Source organism: Scyliorhinus torazame, chromosome 19 (assembly GCF_047496885.1).
Source record: "Scyliorhinus torazame isolate Kashiwa2021f chromosome 19, sScyTor2.1, whole genome shotgun sequence".
Lineage (NCBI taxonomy): Eukaryota > Metazoa > Chordata > Chondrichthyes > Carcharhiniformes > Scyliorhinidae > Scyliorhinus > Scyliorhinus torazame.
In genome coordinates, this window is record NC_092725.1 from 54,623,523 (window position 1) to 54,647,286 (window position 23,764).

Genomic DNA, 23,764 nt, shown 5'->3' on the forward strand with positions numbered 1-23,764 from the left:
CAGTCACCAGCGACACTACATCTTCTTGGTGTGCCAGGTTCATAACCTGGTACTCCCTGTCCTATGTGATCGAAACACTATTAGCGCTGGCGATACTCTGCTGTGTAGTGCAGACTATGCATCTACGAAAATGGAGAAGGAGAGCGTACTGCGCTCGAACCCCGGTATATAGGATCAGATCCCCTATGTTCGGTTACGACCAGACCCCCGCGATCTGTTATAAAATAATAAAGTGCATTCACTTGCGTTTATTGTTGTTGTAAATAAAGAGATGTAAAAAAAACTTTTTCATGAGCAAAACATTGTATGATCCTGAGCTTGACTGCCAAGCCAGGAAAGACTGTATGAAATGCTATGATTTTGTTGTATGATTGAGGAAGGTAGGATAATGGAATGTTTAAGCGAGTGTAGTATATTAAGGATAAGTTAGAGGTTCCAAGTTTGTTGTTTTGTAATGCATGTATGTCCCTGTCTGACATAGCGCCCTTAGAATTGTTAGTTAAAATTTTCTGTGCATAGCTATGGTCAGTGCAGAGGCCATGAAGGAAGTGTCCCCCCCCCCCAGGTCAGGGAATGGAAAGTAACATAATGAGGAGGGAATGTAGCCAGGTAAAATGGCTAACTCCCGATTAGAATGGCCAAACCTCGATTTAAAATGGCAAACGGAAGAGGCTGATGGGAAAATCAGCCAACAGGACTCAAACAGGCAGCTGCAGGTAAAACTGTGTATTCGCCTCTGGGAAGGCCAGACAGAATCGATACCTGCAGCCATCAGCATAACAACACACCAGCCATCTGGATATTAAGTAGCAATCCCCGGGAACAATGTGCAACAAATTAGACACATAAAGCCAACCCAGACTTTTCAGCGCCAGCAGGTGCCTACACAAAGAGAGGTGAACGACCACCCCAAAACCGCCCATCGATCAAGGAATCGCTCCAGCATTGGAGAATATCGAACCAAGTGATTGGGACAAAGTCCAATCACTTGGAACCAGGTACAGGGTCCGCCCCGAAAGGCGGGAAGCCCCTGGGGACTATAAGAATAGAGTCCAAGTTCCAATCGACCCTTCTTCACCCTGCTGCCTTCTGCTGACCCTCTGCAACAGCCGTTAGAATCGTAAGTCTTACTTCAACGCTCGCTACGAGATAGGCGCTCCTGGCTATCGACCTGTACCAGCTTTGAATCCCGCAGGCTCAGAACCCATACGAAAGGCCATTCGTTTCCTTGACCTGGTGGGCCATTTCCAAAGTTAAGTATTGGCCTGTTAGTGGTAGGAAGTAGCTTAGAAGTAGAATTAATGTATAAGTATTGATTACTGTATACAATAAATGTGCGTTGATTTAACTCTTACAAAGCGGTGTGTTGGATTATTGATCATTACTCGGACTTGAAACACGTGGCGGTATCAGAAAGATACCTGGTGACTCAAGAGCAAAGGTGATAGAACAAGAGCAATTAAACTGAGGCTAAAACGAGCAACAAGTGGCAATGCAGTGTGGTGCATTTAGTGTGTGGGATGTGGAGAATGGGCAGTAATTTTGTTTTGAGAGTGAATAAGTGAAGAGGATGAAAGAACAAGGAGATAAAGTGCTGTTTTGTATGTACAATCTGTTTTTTGACTTAGAAATTCCCCATAAAGGGGTGGTGTGCACCATTCCTGGAGATACTGCAATATCAGGTCGATGCATGGAGTGGACGGAGCAAGCCCCTAGTCCACCGTCCTGCTCTAAAAATTAATTTAGTATATGGTCCCCAGATAAGGGACATTTCAGATATTAAACTGAAAAGAACAGAGTGTTGGTGGCCCAGACCAAGGGGGTTTTACACTGTTACCCACCCCTTGGTGTACATTTGCTGGAAAAACGTCACACAGTGGTCTTTCCCCATTGCGCCTTGGCGGCAGCTGCCCCAAGCTTGAGTGCGTCCCTCAGCACGTAGTCCTGGACCTTGGAATGTGCCAGTCTGCAACACTCGGTCGAGGACAATTCTTTGCACTGGAAGATCAGCAAATTTTGGGCAGACCAAAGAGCGTCTTTCACCAAGTTGATGACCTTCCAGCAACAGTTGATGTTTGTCTCGGTGTGTGTCCCTGGAAACAGTCTGTAGAGCACAGAGTCCTGTGCCACAGAGCTGCTCGGGATGAACCTTGACAAGTACCACTGCATCTCTCTCCAGACCTTCTTTGCAAAGGCACATTCCACAAGAAGGTGGGCGACCGTCTCATCTCCCCCACAGCCACTCCGAGGGCAGTGTGCAACCGCGCTGAGACTTCGGGTGTACAAGAAGAATCTGACAGGGAGGGCCCTTCTCACCACCAGCCAAGCTAGCAGGTCTTGCTACTTGTTTTGACAGTTCTGGTGATGAAGCGTTCTGCCAGATGACTCTGACAGTCTGTTCAGGGAACCATCTAGCATCCTCCACAGTCTCCTTTTCCCCCAAGGGCCTCGAGGACATTCAATGCTGACCACTGCTTCATTGCCTTGTGGTCAAAGGTGTTTTTTTGAAAAAGAATTTCCACGAGGGACAGGTGTTACGGCACGGTCCAACTACTTGGAGCGTTCCGCGGCAATGAGGCCGGGCCCATCCTTCGTAACATCGGGGACAGGTAGAACCTCAGTACGTAGTGACACTTGGTGTTTGCGTACCGGGGTCCACGCACAGCTTGATGCAGCTGCACACAAAGGTGGCCATCAGGATGAGGGAGACGTTGGGTACTTTTCTCCCTCCCTTATTCAGAGATTTGTACATGGTGTCCCTTCGGACATGGTCCATCTTGGATCTCCAGACGAACTTAAAGATGGCTCGGGTGACTGCTGCAGCGTAGGGTCGGGTAATGGGCCAGGTCTGCGCCACGTACAGCAATACCGAGAGTACCTGACGCCTGATGACCAGGGTTTTGCCCGTAATGGAGAGGGACTGTTGCTCCCACATGGCCAGTTTCTGTCGTATCTTGGCGATGCGCTCCGCCCAGGTTTTGGTGCACTCCCCAGCCACTCCGAACCATGTCCCCAGCACCTTCAGGTAATCTGACCTGACGGTAAAGGGGACAAAGGACCGGTCGGCCCAGTTACCAAAGAACATGGCCTCGCTCTTGCCGCGGATTACCTTGGCTCCCGAGGCCAGTTCAAACTGGTCGCAGGCGTTCACGAGCCTGCGTACCGACACGGGATCTGAGGAGAAGACGGCGACGTCGTCCATGTACAGGGAGGCCTTGTCTTGAGTGCCTCCGCTGCCGAGGAGCAGGTTGAAGTTTGTGAACTGGCTTAGATACAAGAGCACTTTGGCTAGGCAGCAGGGGGTGTAGGTAAGGTGTTGTGCGAAGCAAAGTGGTAAGGCAGAAAGGAAAGAGAAAATGCTGTAAAATCTGAGCAAGTCTGACAGCATCTGTAGGGAGAGAAAAGAGGTAAGGTTTTGAGTCCGCTGACTCTTTGTCAAAGCTGAGAAAGAGTGGTAATGCAGTGTGGTGCATGGGATGTGGAGAATGGGCAGTAATTTTGTTTTGTGAGTGAATGAGTGAAGAGGATGAAAGAACAAGGAGATAAAGTGCCATTTTGTATGTGCAATCTGTTTTTTGACTTAGAAATTCCCCATAAAGGGGTGGTGTGCACCATTCCTGGAGATACTGCAATATCAGGTCGATGCATAGAGTGGACAGAGCAAGCCCCGAGTCCATCTCCCTGCTCTAAAAATCAATTTAATATATGGTCCCCAGATAAGGGACATTTCAGATATTAAACTGAAAAGAACAGAAACTACACTTGATCTGAGCCAAAAGGCCGAGAAGCAATGCACAATGCTCTTGAGTTGCCCAAGTGCCATATGCCTTCCCTCTTTTACAGCAGACTGACAGCATTCAAAGACTTTCCGATGTAAACACTGAGACTTTCACTCTTGGCTTATTGCTCCTGGCCTTTCTCATTGGAACAGGAGATTCATATTTACAGAACTTGCCTCTTTCCCACTTTTTCAGCCAGACTGCATGACACTTATGTAGATGACGAGTACGCCACCAATCAGATGGGAGAGGGCAGTGCCTATCCACAAGCACGTCACTGTCACAGGCAGCTGCTGCAGAGCAAGCTTTTGAAAACACTTGAATGAGCAGCAGCAGAGGGAACGAACTCGTCTGGTGCCACTCGCCCTGCCTTTTCCCAGAGCCCTGCAAATATTTTCCCTTCAGATAATTACCCTTTTGAAAGGCAGGCTTGGAACTCTCATGATGTGGAGATGTCGGCGTTGGACTGGGGTGGGCACAGTAAGAAGTCTGACAACACCAGGTTAAAGTCCAACAGGTTTGGAAGGAGCAGTGTTCTGGAAGCTAGTGATTTGAAACAAACCTGTTGGACTTTAACCTGCTGTTGTAAGACTTCTTATTGTTGAAACTCTCAGGCAGTGCATTTTAGATTCTAACCACTCGTGCTGTGCTATGAAAAATAGTAGTGTTCGGGATGTATTTGGCAGTCCTGTCAGCTTCAGGAAGGAGGAATGGAGGTATAGGGACACTGCGGAGTGTGGGTTGTTTTGTTCCCTTTGTGTCTGCTGTGTGTTTCCAGCATTTTCTCTTATAATTCAGAATTCTACCAAGTTATTTTCTCTTTATTTCTACTTTGTCTGTTTCCTGCACCTCCATTCTGGAATGTTTATTTCATGTCCTTCTGACTGATGTCTTTACTCCATTACTTTGCATGCCTTTTCCCTCATGATGATGATGCGTGTCTGGCATTCACAGATATCTCTTCCAACTTTTCAAAATACCTTTTTTTTGTTTACTTGGTTCCCTTCGCTTGTCCCAGTACAACCCCACCCCTCCCCCACAGTGCTCCCACTGAGCATTGACCTCTGTTCTCCTATTAACACATTCTGATATCTCTCGCCTTTATGCCGCTATTAACACTTCCCCCCCCCCCCCCCCCCCCCGTCCTCGATGGCACCATTAACACCCCACTTGTCTCATGACCATGACATCTTTGTCAATCTCTCCTTAGCTCTGGCCTTCCATTCTGCCCCACCCACCTCTGTAGTTATTACATTTCTATCACTCTTCAGTTCTGTAGAAGGGCCTGCTGTTTACCCAGCATTATCAATTTTTATTTCAACGTTAGAACATAGAATATACAGTGCAGAAGGGGCCCATTCGGCCCATCGAGTCTGCACCAAACCACTTAAGCCCTCACTTCCACCCTATCCCCGTAACTCAATAACCCCTCCTAACCTTTTGGGACAATTTAGCATGGCCAATCCACCTAACCTTTTTTTAAAAAAAATGTTTATTCAGAATTTTTCAACAAAAATTTTCAACCATTCAAACCCCCCCCCCCCCGTAACAAAAAAAAAAGAAAAGTAACAGAACAAGACATAAACATATCAATCCAACATAATACAGAACTTGTACAATGGGTTCCCCCCGCACATATTGACTTTCCCATATGTTTATGTTTTTCCTTTTTCAAGTGCCCCTAGGAAAACCCCCTTCCCCACCCACCCATATACCCCCCCCCCCCGAAAGAGACCCCCCCCCTCTCCCTGGGTTGCTGCTGCTGCTGACCGACCTCCATCTAATAGTCTAAGAACGGTTGCCACCGCCTGAAGAACCCCTGCGCAGACCCTCTCAAAGCAAACTTTATCCTCTCCAGCTTGATGAACCCTGCCATGTCATTTATCCAGGCTTCCACACTGGGGGGGCTTTGTGTCTTTCCACAATAACAAGATCCTCCGCCGGGCTACCAGGGACGCAGAGGCCAGGATACCGGCCTCTTTCGCCTCCTGCACTCCCGGCCAATCCACCTCACCTGCCCGTCTTTGGACTGTGGGAGGAAACCGGAGCATCCGGAGGAAACCCATGCAGACATGGGGAGAACGTGCAGACTCCGCACAGACAGTAACCCAGTGGGGAATCAAACCTGGATCCCTGGCGCTGTGAAGCCACAGTGCTAATTATGCTCTCTCGATTCATGTTCTCCTCTCATGCCCACCATCAGATTTTGATTTGCTGAATCGATTTACCAGTCACCAATCTCACAGGACACCTTCAAGCGAGGGGCAAGTTCCACCCCCCCCACCACCAAGCATTTTCTTGAAGACCCGACATTGGTCACTACGGGATGTTCTGCTCCCATCGATGTCTCTGGCTATTTGCGTGGCTCGCTCTTCTCACCGCTGGGGATCCTGTCAATGGGGAGTCGACTTTGATGGGACGAGAGGATCCCACCAGTGGAAGGTCGGGAACATGCAGGGTGAAGCATTGCCTGCAAAGTTTCTCTCTTTAGCCATTGTCTACTTCAAAGTGCTTCTGTTTTTAATTGCAGTTTTCTTTTGTTGTACCAAAAGGTTTAGTTGCACTGTAATCAACAGGCAATTTGTTATTTGAGCGCTGTTTTGTGTCAATCTTATGCTCAATTTAAGCACCATTCTGCTCATTCTTTCGTGGGCCCCAGTACCTCCGATCACGCCGCCGGCTACCCCCAGCTCAGCGCGGTCACCCTGGACCAGTCGCGACCGAAGCACCTCCGGAGCTCCATGATGGCCGTCCGAGTAAACGGGTACGAGACACCTTGCCTTTTCGACTCCGGGAGCACAGAGAGCTTCATTCACCCGGTCATGGTAAGACGTTGTTCGCTCCCAACATTCACGACACGACAAACTATCTCCCTTGCCTCTGGGTCATTTATGGATGCAATTTTAAAACCCATTATAAAAAGGTAGATTTACCAGTCCCAAGAGTCCAGAGTCTATACAGTTGGCTGTTCCAGCTGTTGGATGTTCCCCAGCATGCCGGTGGTGCTCGCAAACTTTAGCACAGTTGCAGGGCTGAGAAAACTGTTCTGGTCCGCACTGGCCCAGTGAACTTGATGCAGATGCATTGGGGGGGGGGTGTAGCCCTGGTGTTCGTTGTGGCAGTCAGTAGGTGTTGGGGTTGCAGGCCGGTCTTCGCCTGGGTTGTTGCTGCTGGTTACTTTCAGGGGTTGGTCTGTGACCTTGTTTTCGATGTCCGGCGTTTGGTGGCCGTTGGTCATATTGCTGTTCCCATGAGCCAGAGGTTGATTGTCTCGGCGGAAAATCTTATTTTCTTCCCGATCTGTGGTCTGGGGGGGTCTGTGCCTCCCGTTCCACATTGGTGCTTTGCCTCTTTATTTGAGGCCGATTCTTGTCTTGTTTTTCCTCATCGGAGGAGGTGTTGGCGCTAAGTCCGCTGGCTGAAAGGTGTCGCTTTTTGCCACTCCCCATCAGGGGGTTCTTCAGTTTGTTTTTTTGTTTTCTCTTTCGTTTGTCCCTGTTCACTGTTTCCCAGGGCTCTTCATTCTTTGTCCCATCCTCTTCCATTGAGTGTTCCTCGTCAGATGAGGCTGGGGTTGGGTTGTCAGGGCGTGCTGGGGCCTCCCCTTTTTGTTGGGGGCCCTTCTGTTGCTTTTCCACATTCTGTGCCGTGGTGTCTTTTTCGGTGGAGGGTGTATGAACCTCCTCTCTGGTCGTCTTTTTAACTCCGCTGCTGATGATCTGTGCATATGTCGCCCCGCGTATCTACGCTGCGCTCCGTCTGCAGGGTTGCTGCAGATGTCGAGCAGCTTGGCGTCTTTTACCGTTTCCATTGGGAGTCTGGACGTAGCATCTAGTTTGCTGTCGGCTCTGCCGGATCGTCCAGCTGCATCGATGAGAAAGTGTTAAAATGGCTAACTCCCGATTAGAATGGCCTAATCCCGATTTAAAATGGCAAACGGAAGAGGCTGATGGGAAAATCAGCCAACAGGACTCAAACAGGCAGCTGCAGGTAAAACTGTGTATTCGCCTCTGGGGAGGCCAGACAGAATCGATACCTGCAGCCATCAGCATAACAACACACCAGCCATCTGGATATTAAGTAGCAATCCCCGGGAACAATGTGCAACAAATTAGACACACAACGCCAACCCAGACTTTTCGGCACCAGCAGGTGCCTACACAATGAGAGGTGAACGACCACCCCAAAACCGCCCATCGATCAAGGAATCGCTCCAGCATTGGAGAATATCGAACCAAGTGATTGGGACAAGTCCAATCACTTCGAACCAGGTACAGGGTCCGCCCCGAAAAGTGGGAAGCCCCTGGGGACTATAAGAATAGAGTCCAAGTTCCAATCGACCCTTCTTCACCCTGCTGCCTTCTGCTGACCTTCTGCAACAGCCGCTAGAATCCTAAGTCTTCAACGCTCGCTACGAGATAGGCACTCCTGGCTATCGACCTGTACCAGCTTTGAATCCCGCAGGCTCAGAACCCATACGAAAGGCCATTCGTTTCCTTGACCTGGTGGGCCATTTCCAAAGTTAAGTATTGGCCTGTTAGTGGTAGGAAGTAGCTTAGAAGTAGAATTAATGTATAAGTATTGATTACTGTATACAATAAATGTGCGTTGATTTAACTCTTACAAAGCGGTGTGTTGGATTATTGATCATTACTCGGACTTGAAACACGTGGTGGTATCAGAAAGATACCTGGTGACTCAAGAGCAAAGGTGATAGAACAAGAGCAATTAAACGAAGGCTAAAACGAGCAACAAGTGGGAATGCAGTGTGGTGCATTTAGTGTGTGGGATGTGGAGAATGGGCAGTAATTTTGTTTTGAGAGTGAATAAGTGAAGAGGATGAAAGAACAAGGAGATAAAGTGCCGTTTTGTATGTACAATCTGTTTTTTGACTTAGAAATTCCCCATAAAGGGGTGGTGTGCACCATTCCTGGAGATACTGCAATATCAGGTCGATGCATGGAGTGGACGGAGCAAGCCCCTAGTCCACCGTCCTGCTCTAAAAATCAATTTAGTATATGGTCCCCAGATAAGGGACATTTCAGATATTAAACTGAAAAGAACAGAGTGTTGGTGGCCCAGACCAAGGGGGTTTTACACTGTTACCCACCCCTTGGTGTACATTTGCTGGAAAAACGTCACACAGTGGTCTTTCCCCATTGCGCCTTGGCGGCAGCTGCCCCAAGCTTGAGTGCGTCCCTCAGCACGTAGTCCTGGACCTTGGAATGTGCCAGTCTGCAACACTCGGTCGAGGACAATTCTTTGCACTGGAAGATCAGCAAATTTTGGGCAGACCAAAGAGCGTCTTTCACCAAGTTGATGACCTTCCAGCAACAGTTGATGTTTGTCTCGGTGTGTGTCCCTGGAAACAGTCTGTAGAGCACAGAGTCCTGTGTCACAGAGCTGCTCGGGATGAACCTTGACAAGTACCACTGCATCTCTCTCCAGACCTTCTTTGCAAAGGCACATTCCACAAGAAGGTGGGCGACCGTCTCATCTCCCCCACAGCCACTCCGAGGGCAGTGTGCAACCGCGCTGAGACTTCGGGTGTACAAGAAGAATCTGACAGGGTGGGCCCTTCTCACCACCAGCCAAGCTAGCAGGTCTTGCTACTTGTTTTGACAGTTCTGGTGATGAAGCGTTCTGCCAGATGACTCTGACAGTCTGTTCAGGGAACCATCCAGCATCCTCCACAGTCTCCTTTTCCCCCAAGGGCCTCGAGGACATTCAATGCTGACCACTGCTTCATTGCCTTGTGGTCAAAGGTGTTTTTTTGAAAAAGAATTTCCACGAGGGACAGGTGTTACGGCACGGTCCAACTACTTGGAGCGTTCCGCGGCAATGAGGCCGGGCCCATCCTTCGTAACATCGGGGACAGGTAGAACCTCAGTACGTAGTGACACTTGGTGTTTGCGTACCGGGGTCCACGCACAGCTTGATGCAGCTGCACACAAAGGTGGCCATCAGGATGAGGGAGACGTTGGGTACTTTTCTCCCTCCCTTATTCAGAGATTTGTACATGGTGTCCCTTCGGACATGGTCCATCTTGGATCTCCAGACGAACTTAAAGATGGCTCGGGTGACTGCTGCAGCGTAGGGTCGGGTAATGGGCCAGGTCTGCGCCACGTACAGCAATACCGAGAGTACCTGACGCCTGATGACCAGGGTTTTGCCCGTAATGGAGAGGGACTGTTGCTCCCACATGGCCAGTTTCTGTCGTATCTTGGCGATGCGCTCCGCCCAGGTTTTGGTGCACTCCCCAGCCACTCCGAACCATGTCCCCAGCACCTTCAGGTAATCTGACCTGACGGTAAAGGGGACAAAGGACGGGTCGGCCCAGTTACCAAAGAACATGGCCTCGCTCTTGCCGCGGATTACCTTGGCTCCCGAGGCCAGTTCAAACTGGTCGCAGGCGTTCACGAGCCTGCGTACCGACGCGGGATCTGAGGAGAAGACGGCGACGTCGTCCATGTACAGGGAGGCCTTGTCTTGAGTGCCTCCGCTGCCGAGGAGCAGGTTGAAGTTTGTGAACTGGCTTAGATACAAGAGCACTTTGGCTAGGCAGCAGGGGGTGTAGGTAAGGTGTTGCGCGAAGCAAAGTGGTAAGGCAGAAAGGAAAGAAAAAATGCTGTAAAATCTGAGCAAGTCTGACAGCATCTGTAGGGAGAGAAAAGAGGTAAGGTTTTGAGTCCGCTGACTCTTTGTCAAAGCTGAGAAAGAGTGGTAATGCAGTGTGGTGCATGGGATGTGGAGAATGGGCAGTAATTTTGTTTTGAGAGTGAATAAGTGAAGAGGATGAAAGAACAAGGAGATAAAGTGCCGTTTTGTATGTACAATCTGTTTTTTGACTTAGAAATTCCCCATAAAGGGGTGGTGTGCACCATTCCTGGAGATACTGCAATATCAGGTCGATGCATGGAGTGGACAGAGCAAGCCCCTAGTCCATCTCCCTGCTCTAAAAATCAATTTAATATATGGTCCCCAGATAAGGGACATTTCAGATATTAAACTGAAAAGAACAGAAACTACACTTGATCTGAGCCAAAAGGCCGAGAAGCGATGCCCAATGCTCTTGAGTTGCCCAAGTGCAATATGCCTTCCCTCTTTTACAGCAGACTGACAGCATTCAAAGACTTTCCGATGTAAACACGGAGACTTTCACTCTTGGCTTATTGCTCCTGGCCTTTCTCATTGGAACAGGAGATTCATATTTACAGAACTTGCCTCTTTCCCACTTTTTCAGCCAGACTGCATGACACTTATGTAGATGACGAGTACGCCACCAATCAGATGGGAGAGGGCAGTGCCTATCCACAAGCACGTCACTGTCACAGGCAGCTGCTGCAGAGCAAGCTTTTGAAAACACTTGAATGAGCAGCAGCAGAGGGAACGAACTCATCTGGTGCCACTCGCCCTGCCTTTTCCCAGAGCCCTGCAAATATTTTCCCTTCAGATAATTACCCTTTTGAAAGGCAGGCTTGGAACTCTCATGATGTGGAGATGTCGGCGTTGGACTGGGGTGGGCACAGTAAGAAGTCTGACAACACCAGGTTAAAGTCCAACAGGTTTGGAAGGAGCAGTGTTCTGGAAGCTAGTGATTTGAAACAAACCTGTTGGACTTTAACCTGGTGTTGTAAGACTTATTGTTGAAACTCTCAGGCAGTGCATTGCAGATTCTAACCACTCGTGCTGTACTATTAAAAATAGGAGTGTTCGGGATGTATTTGGCAGTCCTGTCAGCTTCAGGAAGGAGGAATGGAGATATAGGGACACTGCGGAGTGTGGGTTGTTTTGTTCCCTTTGTGTCTGCTGTGTGTTTCCAGCATTTTCTCTTATAATTCAGAATTCTACCAAGTTATTTTCTCTTTATTTCTACTTTGTCTGTTTCCTGCACCTCCATTCTGGAATGTTTATTTCATGTCCTTCTTCTGACTGATGTCTTTACTCCATTACTTTGCATGCCTTTTCCCTCATGATGATGATGCGTGTCTGGCATTCACAGATATCTCTTCCAACTTTCCAAAATACCTTTTTTTTTTGTTTACTTGGTTCCCTTCGCTTGTCCCAGTACAACCCCACCCCTCCCCACAGTGCTCCCACTGAGCATTGACCTCTGTTCTCCTATTAACACATTCTGATATCTCTCGCCTTTATGCCGCTATTAACACTTCCCCCCCCCCCCCCCCCCCCCCGTCCTCGATGGCACCATTAACACCCCACTTGTCTCATGACCATGACATCTTTGTCAATCTCTCCTTAGCTCTGGCCTTCCATTCTGCCCCACCCACCTCTGTAGTTATTACATTTCTATCACTCTTCAGTTCTGTAGAAGGGCCTGCTGTTTACCCAGCATTATCAATTTTTATTTCAACGTTAGAACATAGAATATACAGTGCAGAAGGGGCCCATTCGGCCCATCGAGTCTGCACCAAACCACTTAAGCCCTCACTTCCACCCTATCCCCGTAACTCAATAACCCCTCCTAACCTTTTGGGACAATTTAGCATGGCCAATCCACCTAACCTTTTTTTAAAAAAAATGTTTATTCAGAATTTTTCAACAAAAATTTTCAACCATTCAAACCCCCCCCCCCCCCGTAACAAAAAAAAAAGAAAAGTAACAGAACAAGACATAAACATATCAATCCAACATAATACAGAACTTGTACAATGGGTTCCCCCCGCACATATTGACTTTCCCATATGTTTATGTTTTTCCTTTTTCAAGTGCCCCTAGGAAAACCCCCTTCCCCACCCACCCATATACCCCCCCCCCCGAAAGAGACCCCCCCCCTCTCCCTGGGTTGCTGCTGCTGCTGACCGACCTCCATCTAATAGTCTAAGAACGGTTGCCACCGCCTGAAGAACCCCTGCGCAGACCCTCTCAAAGCAAACTTTATCCTCTCCAGCTTGATGAACCCTGCCATGTCATTTATCCAGGCTTCCACACTGGGGGGGCTTTGTGTCTTTCCACAATAACAAGATCCTCCGCCGGGCTACCAGGGACGCAGAGGCCAGGATACCGGCCTCTTTCGCCTCCTGCACTCCCGGCCAATCCACCTCACCTGCCCGTCTTTGGACTGTGGGAGGAAACCGGAGCATCCGGAGGAAACCCATGCAGACATGGGGAGAACGTGCAGACTCCGCACAGACAGTAACCCAGTGGGGAATCAAACCTGGATCCCTGGCGCTGTGAAGCCACAGTGCTAATTATGCTCTCTCGATTCATGTTCTCCTCTCATGCCCACCATCAGATTTTGATTTGCTGAATCGATTTACCAGTCACCAATCTCACAGGACACCTTCAAGCTAGGGGCAAGTTCCACCCCCCCCACCCCCAAGCATTTTCTTGAAGACCCGACATTGGTCACTACGGGATGTTCTGCTCCCATCGATGTCTCTGGCTATTTGCGTGGCTCGCTCTTCTCACCGCTGGGGATCCTGTCAATGGGGAGTCGACTTTGATGGGACGAGAGGATCCCACCAGTGGAAGGTCGGGAACATGCAGGGTGAAGCATTGCCTGCAAAGTTTCTCTCTTTAGCCATTGTCTACTTCAAAGTGCTTCTGTTTTTAATTGCAGTTTTCTTTTGTTGTACCAAAAGGTTTAGTTGCACTGTAATCAACAGGCAATTTGTTATTTGAGCGCTGTTTTGTGTCAATCTTATGCTCAATTTAAGCACCATTCTGCTCATTCTTTCGTGGGCCCCAGTACCTCCGATCACGCCGCCGGCTACCCCCAGCTCAGCGCGGTCACCCTGGACCAGTCGCGACCGAAGCACCTCCGGAGCTCCATGATGGCCGTCCGAGTAAACGGGTACGAGACACCTTGCCTTTTCGACTCCGGGAGCACAGAGAGCTTCATTCACCCGGTCATGGTAAGACGTTGTTCGCTCCCAACATTCACGACACGACAAACTATCTCCCTTGCCTCTGGGTCATTTATGGATGCAATTTTAAAACCCATTATAAAAAGGTAGATTTACCAGTCCCAAGAGTCCAGAGTCTATACAGTTGGCTGTTCCAGCTGTTGGATGTTCCCCAGCATGCCGGTGGTGCTCGCAAACTTTAGCACAGTTGCAGGGCTGAGAAAACTGTTCTGGTCCGCACTGGCCCAGTGAACTTGATGCAGATGCATTGGGGGGGGGTGTAGCCCTGGTGTTCGTTGTGGCAGTCAGTAGGTGTTGGGGTTGCAGGCCGGTCTTCGCCTGGGTTGTTGCTGCTGGTTACTTTCAGGGGTTGGTCTGTGACCTTGTTTTCGATGTCCGGCGTTTGGTGGCCGTTGGTCATATTGCTGTTCCCATGAGCCAGAGGTTGATTGTCTCGGCGGAAAATCTTATTTTCTTCCCGATCTGTGGTCTGGGGGGGTCTGTGCCTCCCGTTCCACATTGGTGCTTTGCCTCTTTATTTGAGGCCGATTCTTGTCTTGTTTTTCCTCATCGGAGGAGGTGTTGGCGCTAAGTCCGCTGGCTGAAAGGTGTCGCTTTTTGCCACTCCCCATCAGGGGGTTCTTCAGTTTGTTTTTTTGTTTTCTCTTTCGTTTGTCCCTGTTCACTGTTTCCCAGGGCTCTTCATTCTTTGTCCCATCCTCTTCCATTGAGTGTTCCTCGTCAGATGAGGCTGGGGTTGGGTTGTCAGGGCGTGCTGGGGCCTCCCCTTTTTGTTGGGGGCCCTTCTGTTGCTTTTCCACATTCTGTGCCGTGGTGTCTTTTTCGGTGGAGGGTGTATGAACCTCCTCTCTGGTCGTCTTTTTAACTCCGCTGCTGATGATCTGTGCATATGTCGCCCCGCGTATCTACGCTGCGCTCCGTCTGCAGGGTTGCTGCAGATGTCGAGCAGCTTGGCGTCTTTTACCGTTTCCATTGGGAGTCTGGACGTAGCATCTAGTTTGCTGTCGGCTCTGCCGGATCGTCCAGCTGCATCGATGAGAAAGTGTTAAAATGGCTAACTCCCGATTAGAATGGCCTAATCCCGATTTAAAATGGCAAACGGAAGAGGCTGATGGGAAAATCAGCCAACAGGACTCAAACAGGCAGCTGCAGGTAAAACTGTGTATTCGCCTCTGGGGAGGCCAGACAGAATCGATACCTGCAGCCATCAGCATAACAACACACCAGCCATCTGGATATTAAGTAGCAATCCCCGGGAACAATGTGCAACAAATTAGACACACAACGCCAACCCAGACTTTTCGGCACCAGCAGGTGCCTACACAATGAGAGGTGAACGACCACCCCAAAACCGCCCATCGATCAAGGAATCGCTCCAGCATTGGAGAATATCGAACCAAGTGATTGGGACAAGTCCAATCACTTCGAACCAGGTACAGGGTCCGCCCCGAAAAGTGGGAAGCCCCTGGGGACTATAAGAATAGAGTCCAAGTTCCAATCGACCCTTCTTCACCCTGCTGCCTTCTGCTGACCTTCTGCAACAGCCGCTAGAATCCTAAGTCTTCAACGCTCGCTACGAGATAGGCACTCCTGGCTATCGACCTGTACCAGCTTTGAATCCCGCAGGCTCAGAACCCATACGAAAGGCCATTCGTTTCCTTGACCTGGTGGGCCATTTCCAAAGTTAAGTATTGGCCTGTTAGTGGTAGGAAGTAGCTTAGAAGTAGAATTAATGTATAAGTATTGATTACTGTATACAATAAATGTGCGTTGATTTAACTCTTACAAAGCGGTGTGTTGGATTATTGATCATTACTCGGACTTGAAACACGTGGCGGTATCAGAAAGATACCTGGTGACTCAAGAGCAAAGGTGATAGAACAAGAGCAATTAAACGAAGGCTAAAACGAGCAACAAGTGGGAATGCAGTGTGGTGCATTTAGTGTGTGGGATGTGGAGAATGGGCAGTAATTTTGTTTTGAGAGTGAATAAGTGAAGAGGATGAAAGAACAAGGAGATAAAGTGCCGTTTTGTATGTACAATCTGTTTTTTGACTTAGAAATTCCCCATAAAGGGGTGGTGTGCACCATTCCTGGAGATACTGCAATATCAGGTCGATGCATGGAGTGGACGGAGCAAGCCCCTAGTCCACCGTCCTGCTCTAAAAATCAATTTAGTATATGGTCCCCAGATAAGGGACATTTCAGATATTAAACTGAAAAGAACAGAGTGTTGGTGGCCCAGACCAAGGGGGTTTTACACTGTTACCCACCCCTTGGTGTACATTTGCTGGAAAAACGTCACACAGTGGTCTTTCCCCATTGCGCCTTGGCGGCAGCTGCCCCAAGCTTGAGTGCGTCCCTCAGCACGTAGTCCTGGACCTTGGAATGTGCCAGTCTGCAACACTCGGTCGAGGACAATTCTTTGCACTGGAAGATCAGCAAATTTTGGGCAGACCAAAGAGCGTCTTTCACCAAGTTGATGACCTTCCAGCAACAGTTGATGTTTGTCTCGGTGTGTGTCCCTGGAAACAGTCTGTAGAGCACAGAGTCCTGTGTCACAGAGCTGCTCGGGATGAACCTTGACAAGTACCACTGCATCTCTCTCCAGACCTTCTTTGCAAAGGCACATTCCACAAGAAGGTGGGCGACCGTCTCATCTCCCCCACAGCCACTCCGAGGGCAGTGTGCAACCGCGCTGAGACTTCGGGTGTACAAGAAGAATCTGACAGGGTGGGCCCTTCTCACCACCAGCCAAGCTAGCAGGTCTTGCTACTTGTTTTGACAGTTCTGGTGATGAAGCGTTCTGCCAGATGACTCTGACAGTCTGTTCAGGGAACCATCCAGCATCCTCCACAGTCTCCTTTTCCCCCAAGGGCCTCGAGGACATTCAATGCTGACCACTGCTTCATTGCCTTGTGGTCAAAGGTGTTTTTTTGAAAAAGAATTTCCAAGAGGGACAGGTGTTACGGCTCGGTCCAACTACTTGGAGCGTTCCGCGGCAATGAGGCCGGGCCCATCCTTCGTAACATCGGGGACAGGTAGAACCTCAGTACGTAGTGACACTTGGTGTTTGCGTACCGGGGTCCACGCACAGCTTGATGCAGCTGCACACAAAGGTGGCCATCAGGATGAGGGAGACGTTGGGTACTTTTCTCCCTCCCTTATTCAGAGATTTGTACATGGTGTCCCTTCGGACATGGTCCATCTTGGATCTCCAGACGAACTTAAAGATGGCTCGGGTGACTGCTGCAGCGTAGGGTCGGGTAATGGGCCAGGTCTGCGCCACGTACAGCAATACCGAGAGTACCTGACGCCTGATGACCAGGGTTTTGCCCGTAATGGAGAGGGACTGTTGCTCCCACATGGCCAGTTTCTGTCGTATCTTGGCGATGCGCTCCGCCCAGGTTTTGGTGCACTCCCCAGCCACTCCGAACCATGTCCCCAGCACCTTCAGGTAATCTGACCTGACGGTAAAGGGGACAAAGGACGGGTCGGCCCAGTTACCAAAGAACATGGCCTCGCTCTTGCCGCGGATTACCTTGGCTCCCGAGGCCAGTTCAAACTGGTCGCAGGCGTTCACGAGCCTGCGTACCGACGCGGGATCTGAGGAGAAGACGGCGACGTCGTCCATGTACAGGGAGGCCTTGTCTTGAGTGCCTCCGCTGCCGAGGAGCAGGTTGAAGTTTGTGAACTGGCTTAGATACAAGAGCACTTTGGCTAGGCAGCAGGGGGTGTAGGTACGGTGTTGTGCGAAGCAAAGTGGTAAGGCAGAAAGGAAAGAAAAAATGCTGTAAAATCTGAGCAAGTCTGACAGCATCTGTAGGGAGAGAAAAGAGGTAAGGTTTTGAGTCCGCTGACTCTTTGTCAAAGCTGAGAAAGAGTGGTAATGCAGTGTGGTGCATGGGATGTGGAGAATGGGCAGTAATTTTGTTTTGTGAGTGAATGAGTGAAGAGGATGAAAGAACAAGGAGATAAAGTGCCGTTTTGTATGTGCAATCTGTTTTTTGACTTAGAAATTCCCCATAAAGGGGTGGTGTGCACCATTCCTGGAGATACTGCAATATCAGGTCGATGCGTAGAGTGGACAGAGCAAGCCCCGAGTCCATCTCCCTGCTCTAAAAATCAATTTAATATATGGTCCCCAGATAAGGGACATTTCAGATATTAAACTGAAAAGAACAGAAACTACACTTGATCTGAGCCAAAAGGCCAAGAAGCGATGCACAATGCTCTTGAGTTGCCCAAGTGCCATATGCCTTCCCTCTTTTACAGCAGACTGACAGCATTCAAAGACTTTCCGATGTAAACACGGAGACTTTCACTCTTGGCTTATTGCTCCTGGCCTTTCTCATTGGAACAGTAGATTCATATTTACAGAACTTGCCTCTTTCCCACTTTTTCAGCCAGACTGCATGACACTTATGTAGATGACGAGTACGCCACCAATCAGATGGGAGAGGGCAGTGCCCATCCACAAGCACGTCACTGTCACAGGCAGCTGCTGCAGAGCAAGCTTTTGAAAACACTTGAATGAGCAGCAGCAGAGGGAACGAACTTGTCTGGTGCCACTCGCCCTGCCTTTTCCCAGAGCCCTGCAAATATTTTCCCTTCAGATAATTACCCTTTTGAAAGGCAGGCTTGGAACTCTCATGATGTGGAGATGTCGGCGTTGGACTGGGGTGGGCACAGTAAGAAGTCTGACAACACCAGGTTAAAGTCCAACAGGTTTGGAAGGAGCAGTGTTCTGGAAGCTGGTGATTTGAAACAAACCTGTTGGACTTTAACCTGGTGTTGTAAGACTTCTTATTGTTGAAACTCTCAGGCAGTGCATTGCAGATTCTAACCACTCGTGCTGTGCTATTAAAAATAGGAGTTTTCGGGATGTATTTGGCAGTCCTGTCAGCTTCAGGAAGGGGGAATGGAGGTATAGGGACACTGCGGAGTGTGGGTTGTTTTGTTCCCTTTGTGTCTGCTGTGTGTTTCCAGCATTTTCTCTTATAATTCAGAATTCTACCAAGTTATTTTCTCTTTATTTCTACTTTGTCTGTTTCCTGCACCTCCATTCTGGAATGTTTATTTCATGTCCTTCTTCTGACTGATGTCTTTACTCCATTACTTTGCATGCCTTTTCCCTCATGATGATGATGCGTGTCTGGCATTCACAGATATCTCTTCCAACTTTCCAAAATACCTTTTTTTTTGTTTACTTGGTTCCCTTCGCTTGTCCCAGTACAACCCCACCCCTCCCCACAGTGCTCCCACTGAGCATTGACCTCTGTTCTCCTATTAACACATTCTGATATCTCTCACCTTTATGCCGCTATTAACACTCCCCCCACCCGTCCTCGATGGCACCATTAGCACCCCACTTGTCTCATGACCATGACATCTTTGTCAATCTCTCCTTAGCTCTGGCCTTCCATTCTGCCCCACCCACCTCTGTAGTTATTACATTTCTATCCCTCTTCAGTTCTGTAGAAGGGCCTGCTGTTTGCCCAGCATTATCAATTTTTATTTCAACGTTAGAACATAGAATATACAGTGCAGAAGGAGCCCATACGGCCCATCGAGTCTGCACCAAACCACTTAAGCCCTCACTTCCACCCTCTCCCCGTAACTCAATAACCCCTCCTAACCTTTTGGGACAATTTAGCATGGCCAATCCACCTAACCTTTTTTTAAAAAAAAATGTTTATTCAGAATTTTTCAACAAAAATTTTCAACCATTCAAACCCCCCTCCCCCCGTAACAAAAAAAAAGAAAAGAAAAGTAACAGAACAAGACATAAACATATCAATCCAACATAATACAGAACTTGTCCAATGGGTTCCTCCCGCACATATTGACTTTCCCATATGTTTATGTTTTTCCTTTTTCAAGTGCCCCTAGGAAAACCCCCTTGCCCACCCACCCATATACCCCCCCCCCGAAAGAGACCCCCCCCCCCTCTCCCTGGGTTGCTGCTGCTGCTGACCGACCTCCATCTAATAGTCTAAGAACGGTTGCCACCGCCTGAAGAACCCCTGCGCAGACCCTCTCAAAGCAAACTTTATCCTCTCCAGCTTGATGAACCCTGCCATGTCATTTATCCAGGCTTCCACACTGGGGGGTTTTGTGTCTTTCCACAATAACAAGATCCTCCGCCGGGCTACCAGGGACGCAAAGGACAGGGTACCGGCCTCTTTCGCCTCCTGCACTCCCGGCCAATCCACCTCACCTGCCCGTCTTTGGACTGTGGGAGGAAACCGGAGCATCCGGAGGAAACCCATGCAGACATGGGGAGAACGTGCAGACTCCGCACAGACAGTGACCCAGTGGGGAATCAAACCTGGGTCCCTGGCGCTGTGAAGCCACAGTGCTAATTATGCTCTCTCGATTCATGTTCTCCTCTCATGCCCACCATCAGATTATGATTTGCTGAATCGATTTACCAGTCACCAATCTCACAGGACACCTTCAAGCTAGGGGCAAGTTCCCCCCCCCCCAAGCATTTTCCAGAAGACCCGACGTTGGTCACTGGCGGGATGTTCTGCTCCCATCGATGTCTCTGGCTATTTGCGTGGCTCGCTCTTCTCACCGCTGGGGATCCTGTCAATGGGGAGTCGACTTTGATGGGACGAGAGGATCCCACCAGTGGAAGGTCGGGAACATGCAGGGTGAAGCATTGCCTGCAAAGTTTCTCTCTTTAGCCATTGTCTACTTCAAAGTGCTTCTGTTTTTAATTGCAGTTTTCTTTTGTTGTACCAAAAGGTTTAGTTGCACTGTAATCAACAGGCAATTTGTTATTGAGCGCTGTTTCGTGTCAATCTTATGCTCAATTTAAGCACCATTCTGCTCATTCTTTCGTGGGCCCCAGCACCTCCGATCACGCCGCCGGCTACCCCCAGCTCTGCGCGGTCACCCTGGACCAGTCGCGACCGAAGCACCTCCGGAGCTCCATGATGGCCGTCAGGGTAAATGGGTACGAGACACCTTGCCTTTTCGACTCCGGGAGCACAGAGAGCTTCATTCACCCGGACATGGTAAGACGTTGTTCGCTCCCAATATTCCCAACACGACAAACTATCTCCCTTGCCTCTGGGTCATTTATGGATGCAATTTTAAAACCCATTATAAAAAGGTAGATTTACCAGTCCCAAGAGTCCAGAGTCTATACAGTTGGCTGTTCCAGCTGTTGGATGTTCCCCAGCATGCCGGTGGTGCTCGCAAACTTTAGCACAGTTGCAGGGCTAAGAAAACTGTTCTGGTCCGCACTGGCCCCGTGAACTTGATGCAGATGCACTGGGGGGCTGGTGTAGCCCTGGTGTTCGTTGTGGCAGTCAGTAGGTGTTGGGGCTGCAGGCCGGTCTTCGCCTGGGTTGTTGCTGCTGGTTACTTTCAGGGGTTGGTCTGTGACCTTGTTTTCGATGTCCGGCGTTTGGTGGCCGTTGGTCATATTGCTGTTCCCATGAGCCAGAGGTTGATTGTCTCGGCGGAAAATCTTATTTTCTTCCCGATCTGTGGTCTGGGGGGTCTGTGCCTCCCGTTCCACATTGGTGCTTTGCCTCTTTATTTGAGGCCGATTCTTGTCTTGTTTTTCCTCATCGGAGGAGGTGTCGGCGCGAAGTGCGCTGGCTGAAAGGTGTCGCTTTTTGCCACTCCCCATCAGGGGGTTCTTCAGTTTGTTTTTTTGTTTTCTCTTTCGTTTGTCCCTGTTCACTGTTTCCCAGGGCTCTTCATTCTTTGTCCCTCCTCTTCCATTGAGTGTTCCTCGTCAGATGAGGCTGGGGTTGGGTTGTCAGGGCGTGCTGGGGCCTCCCCTTTTTGTTGGGGGCCCTTCTGTTGCTTTTCCACATTCTGTGCCGTGGTGTCTTTTTCGGTGGAGGGTGTATGAACCTCCTCTCTGGTCGTCTTTTTAACTCCGCTGCTGATGATCTGTGCATATGTCGCCCCGCGTATCTACGCTGCGCTCCGTCTGCAGGGTTGCTGCAGATGTCGAGCAGCTTGGCGTCTTTTACCGTTTCCATTGGGAGTCTGGACGTAGCGTCTAGTTTGCTGTCGGCTCTGCCGGATCGTCCAGCTGCATCGATGAGAAAGTGTTAAAATGGCTAACTCCCGATTAGAATGGCCTAATCCCGATTTAAAATGGCAAACGGAAGAGGCTGATGGGAAAATCAGCCAACAGGACTCAAACAGGCAGATGCAGGTAAAACAGTGTATTCGCCTCTGGGGAGGCCAGACAGAATCGATACCTGCAGCCATCAGCATAACAACACACCAGCCATCTGGATATTAAGTAGCAATCCCCGGGAACAATGTGCAACAAATTAGACACACAAAGCCAACCCAGACTTTTCGGCACCAGCAGGTGCCTACACAATGAGAGGTGAACGACCACCCCAAAACCGCCCATCGATCAAGGAATCGCTCCAGCATTGGAGAATATCGAACCAAGTGATTGGGACAAGTCCAATCACTTCAAACCAGGTACAGGGTCCGCCCCGAAAAGTGGGAAGCCCCTGGGGACTTTAAGAATAGAGTCCAAGTTCCAATCGACCCTTCTTCACCCTGCTGCCTTCTGCTGACCTTCTGCAACAGCCGCTAGAATCCTAAGTCTTCAACGCTCGCTACGAGATAGGCGCTCCTGGCTATCGACCTGTACCAGCTTTGAATCCCGCAGGCTCAGAACCCATACGAAAGGCCATTCGTTTCCCTGACCTGGTGGGCCATTTCCAAAGTTAAGTATTGGCCTGTTAGTGGTAGGAAGTAGCTTAGAAGTAGAATTAATGTATAAGTATTGATTACTGTATACAATAAATGTGCGTTGATTTAACTCTTACGAAGCGGTGTGTTGGATTATTGATCATTACTCGGACTTGAACCACGTGGCGGTATCAGAAAGATACCTGGTGACTCAAGAGCAAAGGTGACAGAACAAGAGCAATTAAACTAAGGCTAAAACGAGCAACAAGTGGCAATGCAGTGTGGTGCATTTAGTGTGTGGGATGTGGAGAATGGGCAGTAATTTTGTTTTGAGAGTGAATAAGTGAAGAGGATTAAAGAAAAAGGAGATAAAGTGCAGTTTTGTATGTACAATCTGTTTTTTGACTTAGAAATTCCCCATAAAGGGGTGGTGTGCACCATTCCTGGAGATACTGCAATATCAGGTCGATGCATGGAGTGGACAGAGCAAGCCCCTAGTCCACCGTCCTGCTCTAAAAATCAATTTAGTATATGGTCCCCAGATAAGGGACATTTCAGATATTAAACTGAAAAGAACAGAGTGTTGGTGGCCCAGACCAAGGGGGTTTTACACTGTTACCCACCCCTCGGTGTACATTTGCTGGAAAAACGTTACACAGTGGTCTTTCCCCATTGCGCCTTGGCGGCAGCTGCCCCAAGCTTGAGTGCGTCCCTCAGCACGTAGTCCTGGACCTTGGAATGTGCCAGTCTGCAACACTCGGTCGAGGACAATTCTTTGCACTGGAAGATCAGCAAATTTTGGGCAGACCAAAGAACGTCTTTCACCAAGTTGATGACCTTCCAGCAACAGTTGATGTTTGTCTCGGTGTGTGTCCCTGGAAACAGTCTGTAGAGCACAGAGTCCTGTGTCACAGAGCTGCTCGGGATGAACCTTGACAAGTACCACTGCATCTCTCTCCAGACCTTCTTTGCAAAGGCACATTCCACAAGAAGGTGGGCGACCGTCTCATCGCCCCCACAGCCACTCCGAGGGCAGTGTGCAACCGCGCTGAGACTTCGGGTGTACAAGAAGAATCTGACAGGGAGGGCCCTTCTCACCACCAGCCAAGCTAGCAGGTCTTGCTACTTGGTTTGACAGTTCTGGTGATGAAGCGTTCTGCCAGATGACTCTGACAGTCTGTTCAGGGAACCATCCAACATCCTCCACAGTCTCCTTTTCCCCCAAGGGCCTCGAGGACATTCAATGCTGACCACTGCTTCATTGCCTTGTGGTCAAAGGTGTTTTTCTGAAAAAAAATTTCCAAGAGGGACAGGTGATACGGCACGGTCCAACTACTTGGAGCGTTCCGCGGCAATGAGGCCAGGCCCATCCTTCATAACACCGGGGACAGGTAGAACCTCAGTACGTAGTGAC

At 49.3% G+C, this 23,764-nt stretch overlaps 1 protein-coding gene, 3 non-coding genes and 4 pseudogenes across 4 annotated transcripts in view; all 8 read right to left on the minus strand.

Annotated features, from left to right (window-relative positions):
* etfbkmt (electron transfer flavoprotein subunit beta lysine methyltransferase) overlaps positions 1 to 23,764 on the minus strand; it is an 89,354-nt gene that overhangs the window by 43,040 nt on the left and 22,550 nt on the right. The window lies entirely within an intron of this gene.
* On the minus strand, positions 1,646 to 1,823 carry LOC140396674 (U2 spliceosomal RNA; annotated as a pseudogene).
* Positions 3,602 to 3,792, minus strand: LOC140396672 (U2 spliceosomal RNA). The gene has a single exon (XR_011936585.1). It is a non-coding gene; the product is annotated as a U2 spliceosomal RNA (small nuclear RNA).
* Positions 8,694 to 8,871, minus strand: LOC140396675 (U2 spliceosomal RNA; annotated as a pseudogene).
* Positions 10,650 to 10,840, minus strand: LOC140396668 (U2 spliceosomal RNA). The gene has a single exon (XR_011936581.1). It is a non-coding gene; the product is annotated as a U2 spliceosomal RNA (small nuclear RNA).
* On the minus strand, positions 15,743 to 15,920 carry LOC140396676 (U2 spliceosomal RNA; annotated as a pseudogene).
* Positions 17,699 to 17,889, minus strand: LOC140396670 (U2 spliceosomal RNA). The gene has a single exon (XR_011936583.1). It is a non-coding gene; the product is annotated as a U2 spliceosomal RNA (small nuclear RNA).
* On the minus strand, positions 22,778 to 22,955 carry LOC140396678 (U2 spliceosomal RNA; annotated as a pseudogene).